The sequence below is a fragment of the Dipodomys spectabilis genome, unplaced genomic scaffold (assembly GCF_019054845.1).
Source record: "Dipodomys spectabilis isolate Male_0828 unplaced genomic scaffold, ASM1905484v1 ptg000173l, whole genome shotgun sequence".
Taxonomy (NCBI): domain Eukaryota; kingdom Metazoa; phylum Chordata; class Mammalia; order Rodentia; family Heteromyidae; genus Dipodomys; species Dipodomys spectabilis.
Window position 1 is genome coordinate 9,964,328 of NW_024870850.1, and position 15,138 is coordinate 9,979,465.

General features: G+C 42.5%; 1 pseudogene; it reads left to right on the forward strand.

The window, feature by feature from the left end:
- The first annotated feature begins 943 nt into the window (after window positions 1–943).
- LOC122119630 lies at window positions 944–14,708 on the forward strand (annotated as a pseudogene).
- The last annotated feature ends 430 nt before the right edge of the window (window positions 14,709–15,138 follow it).

The window sequence follows — 15,138 nt, forward strand, 5'->3', positions numbered from 1 at the left end:
TTGCAATTTCTTGCTGACTACCAATACCAAATAGCATTTGCATCCTTACTTTTCAATTTACATTTGCCAAGACCTTCCTCATAAATATATGCAGCCAGTTCACAGAACCAGCCACCATGGTGAAGTCTGTGCAAAGCAGGACACTATGCTGTGACCTTGGTTTCACTTCTATTATGAGGAACTAATAGAGAAGACAGGTAGGGAGACATGGACAGAGCTGGCACTACGTAGCTGTCTAAGTGGGAACAAGAATTCCCGGAGCACTCAGGACAGGATGGGGACACAGCAGAGCAAGACCCATCCATACACCCACAGCTACCAGGATCCTCAGTGTGCAGGCCTGCTATGTTCCCAAAAAGTCATAGATCATAGAACATCTCTGTCTAACAGTGGACTGCCAATATATTCATAGGTGCAGTCTGATGGTCAACAACATGCAAGCACTGAAGAAGTTCAAGATTCAGAGTGCAAATGTCTAATTGGTTAAGTTCATTGACCTTGAAGTATTGATCTGTAATGGTAGAATTCCAGGACACTGTTGGTAACACCTGCAGCAGTAAGTAAATACATTGAGCTCTTCTGGATTCTTGTGCATGTGCAGTTGGTATAAAAACCTGAATGGGTCATTTCACCAAACTTCTGTGTCTTCCTTTTCCCCAGGTTGTGAGCCTGCCCATCCTCATCTTTGGTGGTACTCCAATAACTCTGACTGCGCCTTTGCTTGCCATGGCGCTCTATGATCATTTGACCTTCACATGGCATCCTCTGGTGTCATCCATTCCCATCATCCCTAGGGATCCTTGATTGATTGTGCTTTTTTCGTTTTCAACTTTTTGCTTTCACACAAGTTTGTGAACAACTCAACAAGAGAGGAATCCATCCCTGGAGTTTCATTATCTACTGTCTTGGATGAAATCATGGTCCTGAGGGTGTGGAGAGGAAGATGGTACACATGTTTTCTAACTTCTGTTTTGACCTAGAAGCTGGGCCCCAGATGCAGAGCCAGAGGGCAGAATGGGCTCTGTATTCCTCTAGGACAGTGGAGGCTATCCAGGTAACAAGAAGCCACAAAAACTGAAGATCCATTTAGACACCACCTGACGCTGCAGGCACAGTCTGCATCCAGAATCACAGCTCCATGTCAAATCAGCAACAATGTTCCCTGTGGCTCTGACACTGCTTCTCCTCCAGCATCCTCTCTTGATCACTTTCTCTGAAGATGGCAGACGCATTTGCACAGAGAAATCTGTGGCATGCAGAAGGGGAGATGTGGTCATTGCTGGGTTTTACCCCCTCTATTCTTGGGAATTGGTCGTTCAAGGCTGGAATGACCCTACCCTGCAGCAACAGAACATTCAGTAAGTGATTTCTTGGATTTTCTTAAATTTTGAATTTTTCTTTGTATTACAGTCAGATGTGGGGGAAGTTTGGACACAATCACTGATGTGATCTGCATCTTCTACACTGCGCTCACTACAACAGCTCTACTTCATTTCAGGTGTTTCCGATGAATATTTTTCTTTCTTCCAAGGGTACAGAGTTTTCTGTCTATCTTCCACTCCACTCCTCTTTCCAGAGATATGCCGACCACCCCACCATCACTGTGACTCCTCCACTCATCACTCATCACTGTTACTCAGGGTCACTGGGGTAACCAAGAGTCCATACAAAGATACTAAAGTGCAATGTCCCCATCCATAGGGCAAAGGATAGGGAATCTTCAATCCATTCTGTTCTTTATACTTTTCAAAACAGGACCAATGTTTGGACCGCCTTCAGGGCAATGTTTCTTAGGATAGACATGCAGTTTCGACTTCTGAGGTTATTTCATGTCAGCAAAGTTCTGGGAATGGGGAGCTGCTGGTCAGATCAGTAATAAGAGCTGCATGACATACTTGATTTTTTCCCCTTAACTAATGTAAGTAAGCTTCTGTCCTGCTATCCATGTCTTGGCCTCTCTCCTATGTTATTCCCAGAAACTCTGTTTCCATTCCTTGTCCTCCAACATGTTTCCAGGCTTCTTTATTTTTCCCTGCTCATAACTTCCTAAACTAGATTTGAAAGTTTTTTCATATATATTGTCAGTAATGGGTCTTGAACTCAGGGCTTGGATGCTGTCCCTCTGCTATTCACCTTAAGACAAGTGCTTGATTGCTGGCACCACAGTGCAATTTCAAATTTTCTAATGGTTTATTGGAGACAAGAGTCTCATGGACTCTTCTGCCCTGGCTGGCTTTGAGCCCTGATCCTCAGATCTCACTCTCCTGAGTGAGATAGGATGACAGGCATGATCAAAGGTGCCTGGCTTTTTCATATATTTTATACACACTTTCATTCATGCATTTGTCCCAGGTGAGCTCACTACTTTCAGATCTATAGAATTCTCTGTAAACTTGGGAAGTCATGGATGAATCTTCTCAGACAAGTTGTGTGGAAACACCCTGTATGGGGTTTGTTCAGGAGAGGAATACTTTATTCCATGAGAGATTTATGAGAGATATTGAAGCCAAATTAATGTGGTGAGGAAGTGAGTGAGAAAGATGGGGCTCATGTGTAAATCCAGCAATAGAAACGTATCCCATGGGAAGGGTGATATGTCAGAGCTATCCTCTTCTCTGTCCATTCTCTAATTGAGCTGTGTGTGTGTGTGTGTGTGTGTGTGTGTGTGTGTGTGTGTGTGCATGTTCAGATAGACTCTGGTACTCAGGCATCATCCCAAGTCCGATGGCTTTTTTTATCATGACTGGCACTCTACCACTTGACCTACAGCTCTGCACCAGTTTCCGTAGATTTGCTTGCACATAAAATGTGTCACAGGCATTCCTGCACAAAATGACTACAAAACATGATTCTCCTATATCAGTCTCCTTAGTAGTTATAATTGCAGGCCTGAGCCAACAGTTCCCAATTCATATTTAGTATTACTGACATTCTAGATGTCAAGCCTCAGTTACATTGCACAAAATAACATCAGCAAACATCCATGAGAGTAGAGATTCTCTCTATGAGAATTTCCCTAAAATGATTATATTGAATACTAGGAGAACTCATCATTCTGGAACATTCTTGATTCATATTGGCATGTGATACCATCTGGCTTTTGAAATGTCTCCAAATTATACAAGTCTGACTGGTCTGGCTTTGTGCCTGTCTTTCCAGAAATTCCAGGCAGGCTTCAGTGTTCCTGAGTTTGTAAGTGACTTCCACAATGTCAACATTAGAGGGAGCCCAGGGACTGTGAGAAGTCAGCTGTGAGGTGATAAACCACTTCAGTACCAGAGAAAACCAAAGGCTATTTTGGTGACAAAATACTCTCTGGTTCTAAAAACCTCATGAGAACCCCAATGAGTCATGGGTGCAAATATGCCTTCTCCTGGGTGCACAGAGGGACCATATGCCTCATCCACAGGGAATGGCCTTGTGCATGGATTCTGCCTTGCAATCGCAAGATTTGTGTGCTGGAACAGGCGTTAGACACAGCTGTGGCCCCCGAACTCTATTACACCTGGAATAACAAACAGCAGGGTCACCAAAACAGATGAAGGTTAATGTAGTTTCCCTCTAATAGTAGGGACTTGGGATCCTGGACTTTGATTGCAGAAGAAGAAATTCTAGACAAGTCACAACAGTAAGAAAATGTGGCAGAGCTTTGCTGAGTAAGGAAGCAAACAAACAAACAGGTAGACAAAAAGGAAACAGAAAGGCAAAGACACACTCTAACTGAGGAGAGACACACAGCTCTTGGGCTGCCAGGGGTATTCAGATGGTAAAGGCAGGAGGTCTGACTTAAAAGTTACACAAACATAGGTCTGTCATCTTTGCTCTAATCACTCCTGGTGTTAAACTTTCTGAGTTTCTGTATGTTTTGACCATTCTTTCCAGATGATTATCCTTGAGGGAAGGAAGGTGTGCTGTTGTCTGTATTTGGGGTAGGAGGTTGCTTAAATTTTGGGGGAGCATTTTAGGGGGAAGGCATTTGCCCTACAAGACAACTGCTAATTCATATGATGAGAAATGCATCTCTCAGGAGGCAATGCAACCTGTTGCCTCTCTTTGAAGTAAAGATGGTAGCCCTGTGTTTCTAAATCACATGTGTCTGAGTTGCCTTCTCTAGGACTCATTTTTTTCCTTAATTTATCCACATTCTTTTTGTGCTCAATGACTTTGGTCCCTTAATATTAAGTTATGTAGATGGATGAATAGCTCTCTGTTTGCTGTGAGCTTCCCATACCTCATTTTTTACTAACCTATTCTTCTCCATTTCCCCTAAATGACTTCATTCCCTTAATATTAAGGGAAGTAGATGGACAAGCTTTGAGCTTGCATTAACCAGGCCTCATTTTCCTTAGTCTATCCTGCATGGGTACAGCATCCTCAGTCCACTGCGATCAAGACCAATAAAGTGCTGGGTGAGTACTAAGATTGACTCAGGTTGAATGTGGTAGAGGTGCGCTCATGAGCCAAGATGCCCACAACCATACACAATTAGTTATAGCTGATATAGAATTCAGATTGTCAGGTGGTAGATGACTTTCTCAGATATTGAAGTGATTACAGAGTCAGCCCAGAGGCTGTCCTGTCTATATGGTCATGGCACAGTTCTAGTGCTATTACCTAGCCCACACTAAGCTGTGGGACAATATCACCATCTTACTTCCCTGTCTTACCTATTATAATTGGGATGAAAAACCATGCAATGCTACAGCAGCATGGTAAGTTTTGTAAAGGAAGCCACAAGCCAGCATGGGTGGCCGATGCCTAGAATTCTAGCTACTTAGGAAGCGAGAACTGAGGACCGGGGTTCAATGCCACCCCAGGCAGAAAAGTCTGTGAGACTTTTATCTCTAGTAAAACAAAAGAAAGCCAGAAGTGGCGCTAGAGAGCTAGTCTTAAGTGCTAGAGAGCTAGTCTTAAGCTGAAGATTTTAGGGTCAGATCCCAGGCATAGATTTCAAAGCCCAAAACCAACAAAAAAAGCAAGCCACAGGACCGTCTTGGTGAACACCACCATCTACTCAGGCTATCTAGCCTCCCCAAAGCCCAAACTGTCATGTGGATACACTTAAGCCACAATCTAGCTTATGCTGATGTAGACTAATGCACACTGGATTCCTAGAGAGCCTTCAGTTTCTGCCTGGTGCCATCTTGAGCACTGTCCTTCTAGGGCAGTGGTCCCTGAAATTATTCACTGTGCAATGAGACTGGACTGAGCCAGATGATAACAGAGTCACATAGCCACAGTGGCTTCACTAGGCTAAGCAAGAATACAGGTGTCAGCCTACTCCACCCATGGTGGAAAGTGATGGAAATGGCATTTGGTTCTGCCTCAGCAACCTTCCAAAACCTCCTGAAATATTCTAATGGAAGCTGTGGTACTAGCATCAAACAGTGCCTCTAGTTTATTCTGGATTATTGGTCCAACCATGACATGCCTGATAAAGGGTTCTAAGAAAAACTCTGACCCAATCTTCTGCCCTGCTCACTAGGAGGTTGTATCCCATACCTCCTGTCATTCACAAGATTAGAGGAGTGAGGTTGTGGCAGTGTGTTCCTTCTCCGTCCTTAACCAGTTCCAGAGGCACAAGCTAAAGGTCTGGACCCAAGAGTAGAAACTATAAGCACATCCCCATCACTGGTCTCAGTGTATGGGGATGGTGCTCAGATTTAACTTTAATTCTCTTCCTCCCTGCAATGTCAGAGGGTTTCTGTCCATAATGAGCTACTAGTGCTGGTAATGGGGAGGAACATGGAGATGGCTTCTTCCCCCTTTTCTCACACATCCTTTTCTGTTGTTTGCTTGACTAGAGAAGTATCCTCCAGTCCACACTCCCTGACTCTCATCTGTTCTTTGTTGGGTGAGGCAATCTTCATGTTCTAGCTTCCTGGGCTACCATCTTGCTCTGCTTCTGGGGAATCCCCATGAATGATGACATTCTCTGAGTCAGCTTAGTGTGCCTCTACCACATCAAATGAATTTTGTACTTCTGTGATTTCTTTACTTTCCTCACAAGGCAAGATTCACTTCTTGGCGGAAGGATGCACCATTGGCAAATGTGTGGCAAGCAAGCACAGACACAAAACAGCTTGCTTTCCTATTTACTCCTAACACAGCAGGCCCTGCCTCTCTGTTCATACTGGTTGAACTCGGGTAGACCATCTGCTCCCAATTGGAATCGTATTTCTTAAGATTTTTTCCATATGCACACCTAATTTAAGGGACTAAATGATTTGGGATGTTAGCTGAGCCTCCTCCTATGTCACAGCAGACAGAAGTGTTTTTCACTTATCCATATGGGGCAGAGAGGAAAAGCCAGCTTGCTCATTCCCCACTCTCTCTCAACTCTCTCTCTCTCTCTCTCTCTCTCTCTCTCTCTCTCTCTCTCTCTCTCTCTCTCTCTCTCTTCTCTCTCTCTCTCTCTCTCTCTCTCTCTCTCTCTCTCTCTCTCTCTCTCTCTCTCTCTCTCTCTCTCTCTCTCTCTCTCTGCAATCTCAGAAGAACAGTCATCTCATGTATGCTGATCAAGACCTGCTCAGGAACTCTCCCAATTCTAAGAAGTTTTCTTAGACTCCAAATTAGAATGCCGTCCCGTTGGATTTACACATATTACTGTGTGTAGAAATCAACATTTGATTAAACAAAGTCATGAGATTTGCAGTTAATCATTTGTAAGGCTTGTATACCTACCCAAATTTTGTGATTTCTGTGCAGGATCAACTTAAAGAAATACCAATTGCTTCTCACCCTGGTGCTGGCTGTGGAGGAGATCAACAAGAATCCCCATCTGCTACCCAACATGACTCTGGGGTTTGAGATCTATACTGCACATTACTCAGGTACTGATCTGTTAGAGGATCCACTCACCTGGCTGTCTGGGAAGAATAAAAACATCCCTAATTACACCTGTAGAAGAGACAGTAAAGCTATAGCGGCACTCACAGGAACCTCAAGCACATTTGTCCCAATAGGGACACTGCTGGACCTCAACAAACTTCCACAGGTGAGGCTGGGTGGGGTGGGCAGATGTGAAGCCATATCCACAGTGACTCTGTCCTCAACAGTCTGAAGAGGAGGTGGTATCACAAACCCTTACAAATGCATAATCACAGAGGGAGAAGCCTCCAAAAGTGGGTGGGACATACACATTTTCATTACTTCAAATAAAAGGAGGGGTGTTGAGAGGAAAGGATGACCCAAAGCTCTGAGCCTTATCTGTACATGTCTACAAAGACTTCAGAACATGGGAGATGACTTTGCAAATGGGATAAGCAAACTTTTGTTCCCACCACTGTACTACCACTTGTTGTGTCGTTCACATCAGGACTGAGATTTGCCTATGACCATACTCTTCCTGATGTTGTTTCCATTTGTTCCCTGTAGTTCACCTTTGGGGCTTTTGATCCTCTCCTGAGTGACCATGGAAAGTTTGGTACTGTCTATCAGATGGCTGCCAAGGTCTCAGGTCTAGCCCTGGCCATGGTCTCATTGATGCTTCATTTCAGCTGGAACTGGGTGGGACTATTCATCACCGAAGAAAACTATGGAATGTGGTTCCTCTCAGAATTGAGGGAAGAGATGGGCAAGAGTAGAGTCTGCTTTGCCTTTGCGAACATGATCACTTACAGTGTCCTTTCAGATTACTCAAATGATCTATCAATGCAGCTCCAGCTACTGGACTTATCAACCAATGTGATTATCCTTTATGGGGACAGTAAATTTCTACTAAGCTTTATTCTTAAAATTAGGCACTTTCTAATTACAGGCAAAGTCTGGGTCCTGAACTCACCCTATGATGATGTGACTATTGCTAAAAGACATTTTCTGATTGACTCTTTCCATGCACCTCTTATCTTCTCTCACCATCATAGAAACACTGCTGGGTTCACCAATTTTATTCTGACAGAGACCTTCTCCAAGAACTCAGCAAATAACTCCCTTCCCAGGTCATGGATTCAGTCTGTTTATAGCCTACTGATTAAGTCTGACTGCAGAGACTTAGGGCTCTGTTCATACAATGCCACACTGCATTGGTTGCTGAAGCACATTTTTGACATGACCATGTCAGATGAGAGTTACAACATCTACAATGCTGTGTATGCTGTGGCCCATGCCCTCCACCAGATGTTTCTTCATTACATGGGAGAGCCAAGAGTGCACAATGGGCAACCCAGGACATTTCTCTCTTCATAGGTAATGGCTTGCTTTTGGGTGCCCTACTCTAGGCATGCAGAACTCCTATATAAGCTTTCATAGCAGATGCAACTAGGTTGTCTGGCACCATTTTGGCAAATACAAGAGAGTCTGTTGTGCTCTCCATGAAGTGATGATAGAGCTGTGAAGACAATGTTCTTGAAGAACGCTGCATCCATGACAAGGGAGTGTTGTGTCTTCTGTCCCCATCCTCACTATGTTTGGGAAAACCATCCCCTTTTCAATAGGATATATTCAAATTCTCCTTGTACCTTTTTAAAATAACAGATTAAGGGTGACTAGTTTTTTTATTGTGAAAATACTGTACAGAGGGGTTGCAATTACATGGGCAATATAATGAGTACATTTCTTACCAAGCATTGTAGCCTCCTTCTTTGTTTCCCCTTCCCATCCCTTCCAATCCTCCCCTCCCCCGCACTCCCTACCCAATCTTCCCCCACACCCCCGAACCAAAGCTGTGAAGTTCGTTTTTGACATAACGACTTCTACATCCCATTGTTGCAATTGGTTCAACTGTATCCCTATTTAAACGATTTCTTTTTCCCCTTCCCTCAACAGATTATACCGACATCAAATACAGGGGTTATACTGTGGGGGAGGGACATACAAAGCAACAAAGAAATAAACTTACAAATGTGTTAGAAACAATCACATGAAAGAAAAAAAACATTTGAATACATATCTTAGGGTTCATTTCCCTAACATCACCTTATCTGAACTTTTCTGCTTAACTCAGACATATACTAGATATTGCAAATAAGGGAATCCATGGGACCTATCTTTCTTTGTGTCTGGCTTACTCTACTTAATATAAAATTTTCCAAGCCTTTCCATTTCCTAACAAATTGGGCAATGTCATTCTTTCTGATGGAGGCATAGAGTTCCATTTTGTATATATAACACTTTTTCTTGATCCATTTATCTACTATGGGCATATGTGTAGGTTCCACATCTTACCTATAATAAATAATGCTGCAATAAGCATAGTCATGCTAGTAGCTTTAGTGTGGTTCTGTTTGTAAACATTTGGGTTATTGCCCAAAACTGGGATTGCTGGGTAATAGGGGAGCTCTACATGGAGTCTTTTGAGGAACATCCATACTACTTTCCAAAGTGTTTGAACATGTTTACACTCCCACCAACAATGCAGTAAGGTTCCCTTCTGTCCACATCCCCTCCAGCATCGGTTGTTATTAAAGTTCTTGATTTTAGCCATTCTAACTGGAGTGAGGTGATATCACAATATTGTTTTGATTTGCATTTCTTTTAGGGATAGGGAGGTTGAGCATTTCTTCATGTGTCTATTGGCCATCCTTCTTTCCTCTTCAGAGAAGTTTCTCTTTAAGGCTTTAGCCCACTTATTCATTGGGCAGTTGTTTCTTTGAGAATTTCTTATTGGGGCATTTAATTTTTGAGTTCCAAGTATATTTTAGATATGAGAACTTTTTTCATTGTATGGCTAGTGAAGATCTCCTCTAAGAGTGACTGGTTCTTGAAAACCTAATATTGCCTAGACACAAGTGGCTCACACCTGTGACTCACTCATGACTACAATTAACCACCAAGAAGCCAGACGGGGAGCTGTGGCTCAATGGACAGAATAATTACTTTGAAAAGAACAAAAAAAAAAAACCAAGTTGAGTGCCTAAACTGTGAGAACACACCACAGGGCAGACATACACACACACACACACACACACACACACACACACACACACACACACGCAGAGAACAAGGTCTTGCTTAAGGTAATCTTTCATAGTTGTCACAAATATTCTATGATTCTACTTAGTTTATTATTTACCTATATTTCAGACTGATTCTCCTATCAGAATCACAAAACAAGTGATTGGAATGCAATTTAGAGAGTCTGTTGGGGTCTATCATATGATAATTCATTATTTTGTTGGATGTGGCTAGAGTTTCATTCCCTTGAAATTGAGTTTCTGCAACCCATCCTGGATACTCAGGTTTTAGAACTTGGTAACACTTTAGTCTGCTGTGGGCCTGCATTTGATACAGTTGGTTGGAATCCTGTAGTGTGTGTGAATCAGTGGATGGGAATGAAGAGTAATCCATTGTCTGGGGTTTTGTGATAACAATGGGAAGCACTTCACCATACTATAATGTGTCCCTTTTAGCTGCATCACTTTTTGAAGAAGATCCAATTTACCAATCCTGTTGGAGACCAAGTGGTTTTGAATGAGGAAAGGAAATTGGAGGCAGAGTATGACATTAAGAGCTTTTGGAATTTTCCAGAAGGTCTGGGACAAAAGGTGAAAGTTGGCAAGTTTTCTCCATCTAGGCCACCTAATCAACAACTGATTTTGTTTGAAAATCTGATAGAGTGGCCCATAGGAATTACCAAGGTGGGTCATTTCTACTTTTGTTACTGTCTCCTTTTAAAAAAAAAAATGTATCGTTATTAAGAAGTAGTTGTAGAAAGACCTTACAATTCCCTAAGTCAGGTTATGATCACAATGCTTGTAGGCATTGTCACCACATCCTTAGTTCTCCCCCAGGGTCAGTCGTTTCTAACCATAATGGCATGATCTATGTATAAATGAGCAATAAGCTTATCCTTTTTTAAAGTTAGTTCAATGAAACTATGGCTCAGTAGTTTACATTTCAAAACTTTGTGTTTCTGGAAGTTTCTTACTAACAGATACATGGAGGGAACAGGGGAACATATCATGACCAATATGTTGTTCTATGTTTGCATAGTGAATATCATAAAATTAAATGACACCTGTGAATCATCATTTCAGCACTGTGACAAAATATCTGAGGGAATCAAATGAGAAGGCAGAAGGGCTTGCTTTGCTTCTGCCTGGAGATTTCAGACCATGGTTGGATAGATTGTTGCTTCTTAGTCTAGTGAGACAGGATGTAATGAAAGGAGCATCTGCCAGTAAAATTCACCCACTTCCTGACAGCTAGGAAGCCAAGAGAGATATGAATGGCCCTGGGTACATCAGCACCTCCACAGCAATTAGCCATGCTTTAGTGTGTGGGTTTTAAGTTTCCCTAAGTGATTTTCTTCTCATGCTCTTATTCATGTGTAAACAGATCACCTGAATTCAAGAATACGATGCAGGATTAACTCCCATTTCCTAATTTCCTAGATTTAACATCCAACACTTCAAGGCTCCATGATTTCCTGATAGTATGAGTGTTGGGTGTTGAATCCCCACATATTCTTCAGCTCATGTCAGATGAAATTGTAAGAAGGTTCAGTAAATTCATTTGCTGTGTGCATATAATGATTATGTGTTTTGATTATCCTTTCCCCTAAATCACTGGAGTGTCTCAGATGTCAGGTGAATGGATAAAATGTCACTAACTGTCATCTGAATATTCTCAGACTCCTCATTCTGTGTGCAGTGAGAGCTGTGGTCCTGGATTCAGGAAGGCTTCTCTGGAGAGAAATGCTACCTGTTGCTTTGATTGCACTCCTTGCCCAGAGAATGAGATTTCTAATGTGACAGGTGAGTCTGTTAGTTAGAGAAATTCCCCATCTCTCCTTCCTACCCTTCAGTCCATGCAAGCCAGTGGAGTGATCTACAGTAACATGGCAAGAACACACATTCACCTTCATGCAGAGTTCCAGGGCAACGTTAACCATACTTCTCTTTAGAAGAAACACTCACTGCCCCTCCATTACATCTCTGATTATATTTTCTAATCTATTACAGACTTCATCTTGAGAATACCCATGTTCCCCTCTCCTCAATCGCATTTTTTATATTTAAAGAAAATGTTTACCCATGGTTTCCATTATTTGTAATACCTACTGTTTGACAAGCAGAAAAGGTCAAAAGCTAGGTACTATGACCATATAAGTTGATGTTAAGCGAAATGAACGTCAATATAGGGGCACAAATGGGTTTTTCTTTCTTTTTTAATGTATTTATAATGACCATGTGATTTTTTTGTTTCTTTGGTATGTTCCACCCCCAGGGTATAACCCCTGTTTTCAATGTATTGGATTCTGGTGCCCTGCACCTTGTATATACATTTTCCTAATTTGGGGAGAGCAAGGAAAGACCAAACTGCTTAAATAGGGATACAGGTTGCCCCATTTTAACCAGGAAATATACAAGACACTATATTGAAAAAGACTTTACAATTTTGGCATTGTTGGGGGAGTACTCGGGGATGTGGAAAAGGAAGGGATGGTTAGGCTAAAACAAAGCAGGAGGAAACAATCCTAGATGGGAAATGTGCACTTTACTTACTCGTGTAACTGTATCTACTCTGTACAGTATTTTTACAATAAAAAACAAAAAAAAATGGGGAACAATGCTTGATAGGAAAATACTCATTACCTTAATCATGTAACTGTAACAACTTTGTACAGTATCTTAACAATAAAACATATATTTAATAAACAAGGGAGAAATGAAGAAAATAAGAGCTAAAGATTGAAAAAAAAAGAAAATATCAAGGACCAGTTGTTGATCTTTGAAATGATATGCAAATCATCATGGAATTGTGGACCTAACATAGCCTTTCATTTATGAGTGCCTATTGCTGCTCATTTCTAATTAAATTTTATTTTCTATTTAGCATGCACTAATAATACAAGGGGCTTTGTTATGATCACTCCACGTCTGACACTGGCACTAGGCTGACTAGCAATTCTTCAAATATAAAAGATTCAGAAGTAGTTTATCATCTCCATTTCATTTCTCTTCTCCCTCATCCAGCTGATCTTTCCCAGACCTTATCGTATCAGTGGAGGAGCACTGTTCTTGACACAGATCAAATGCTCAAGAAGTTTGTGTTTGTTGTAATGAGGAGTTTGAGGTTTGGATTAGACCCTCTTGTACAAAGTGAAGTGGTTGGGCTGAGTCTCTATTCTCCATTATGTCTTGAATGAGTAGCAGAGAGCCAGAGTGGTATGACCTGTCAAGAATGCAGCACATAATGCTGGTAATCATATACTACACCTAGAATCCAAGCGATTTAGGCAGTTGAGATTTGAGGATGGAGCTTCGATGTAATGATGTACAGGAAACTCAGTAAGATTCTTTCTCACCATTAAGCACCCAAAAAGCTGTAATTAGAGCTGTGGCTCAAGTGTTAGAGTGGTAGTTTTGAGCATGAATACTCTGGAAAACGTCCCATGGCCAGAGTTCAAGCACTGGAGGAAAGACAGACAGATGGAAGCAAGGAAGGAGCTAGAGAAGGAAGGAGGGAGGAAGGGAGAGAGGAAAGAAAGAAAGGAAGGAATGAAGGAAGGGAGGAAGGAAGGAAGGAAGGAAGGAGGGAGGGAGGGAAGGAGGGAGGGAGGGAGGGAGGGAAGGAAGGAAGGAAGGGAGGAAGGGAGGAAGGAAGGAAGGAAGGAAGGAGGGAGGGAAGGAGGAAGGGAGGGAAGGAAGGAAGAAGGAAGTAAGGAAGGAAAGAAAGAAAGAAAGAAAGAAAGAAAAGATAAACATAAAAACGGAAAGGGCGTAGAGAAAGAAGAAGAAATGTGAAAGAGATTTGATGTGAAAGCATTTTGATATAGAGTTACTCTATTGGTATTGAACTTAATACAGGTCAACTGGTGAATCAGGGGAAATGAGATAGCTACTTGAATGAAGGGGGTTGACAGGAAAGACAAATACTGAACACTAACTAATAGTGATTCTCACACCTCACCAGACATAGAACAGTGTGTCAGGTGTGCAGATCATTAGTTTGCCAACATCCAGAGAAATCACTGCCTGAGGAAAACTGAGGGCTTCCTGGCTTATGAAGACCCCTTGGGTATGGCTCTGGCTTGCACAGCTCTTTGCTGCTCTGCACTCACAGCTGCTGTCCTTGGGGTGTTTATCAAGCACCAAGACACCCCCATTGTCAAGGCCAATAACTGGGCCCTCAGCTACATCCTGCTCGTCTCCCTCACCTGCTGCTTCCTCTGCTCCTTACTCTTCCTTGGCCGTCCCCACACAGCCACCTGCATCCTACAGCACACCACATTTGCAGTGGTCTTCACTGTGGCTGTCTCCACGGTCCTGGACAAGACCATCACTGTGGTTCTGGCCTTCACACTTACTGCTCCAGGGAGAAGCACGAGGCAGTGGCTGCTCTTCTGGGTTCCTAACCTCCTCATCCCCATCTGCACTCTCATCCAGGTGACCCTCTGTGGCCTCTGGCTGCGAGTCTCTCCTCCCTTTGTGGACAAAGATGCACAATCTGAACACGGCTACATCATCATCCTGTGCAACATGGGCTCTCTCACTGCCTTCTACTGTGTCCTGGGATACCTTGGCTCTCTGGCCCTGGCCAGCTTCACTGTGGCTTTTCTGGCCAGAAACCTGCCTGACACCTTCAATGAGGCCAAGTTCCTGACCTTCAGCATGCTGGTGTTCTGCAGTGTGTGGCTCACCTTCCTGCCTGTCTACCACAGCACCAAGGGGAAGGCCATGGTAGCCGTGGAGGTCTTCTCCATTTTGGCCTCCAGTGCAGGTCTCCTAGGCTGCATCTTTGCTCCCAAGTGCTTATCATCCTGATAAGACCTGAGAGAAATTCTTTGTCCAGGTTCAGTGAGAGATCACGTTCTGGAAGAAACAAACATTAAGATAAACATAGATTTTGCCTAGAATGTTGAGAGGCTCTGACAGCAATCTGTATCACATCTTAGTTTAATGTGAGGACTTCTTTGAACAAACAAGTTACTCTAATTCATTCCTCTAGTTATGTTAGAGACATAAGCACATTCCTAACAAGACCTCTTAAATTTGCATTCTAACTTGGATATTTTATGATTCCTTCAGTGTAATCTGTCCTTTATACTATCATACTTCCTAATGAGTACATTATCTACTGTGCTTATTCTTTTCTCTTTCCTATATCAATTATTCTTCCTACCTACCCTATATCACTGCTTGAATATCATTATATTGCTAAGCTACTGGTATAGAAAGTTACCTTGTTTAACAT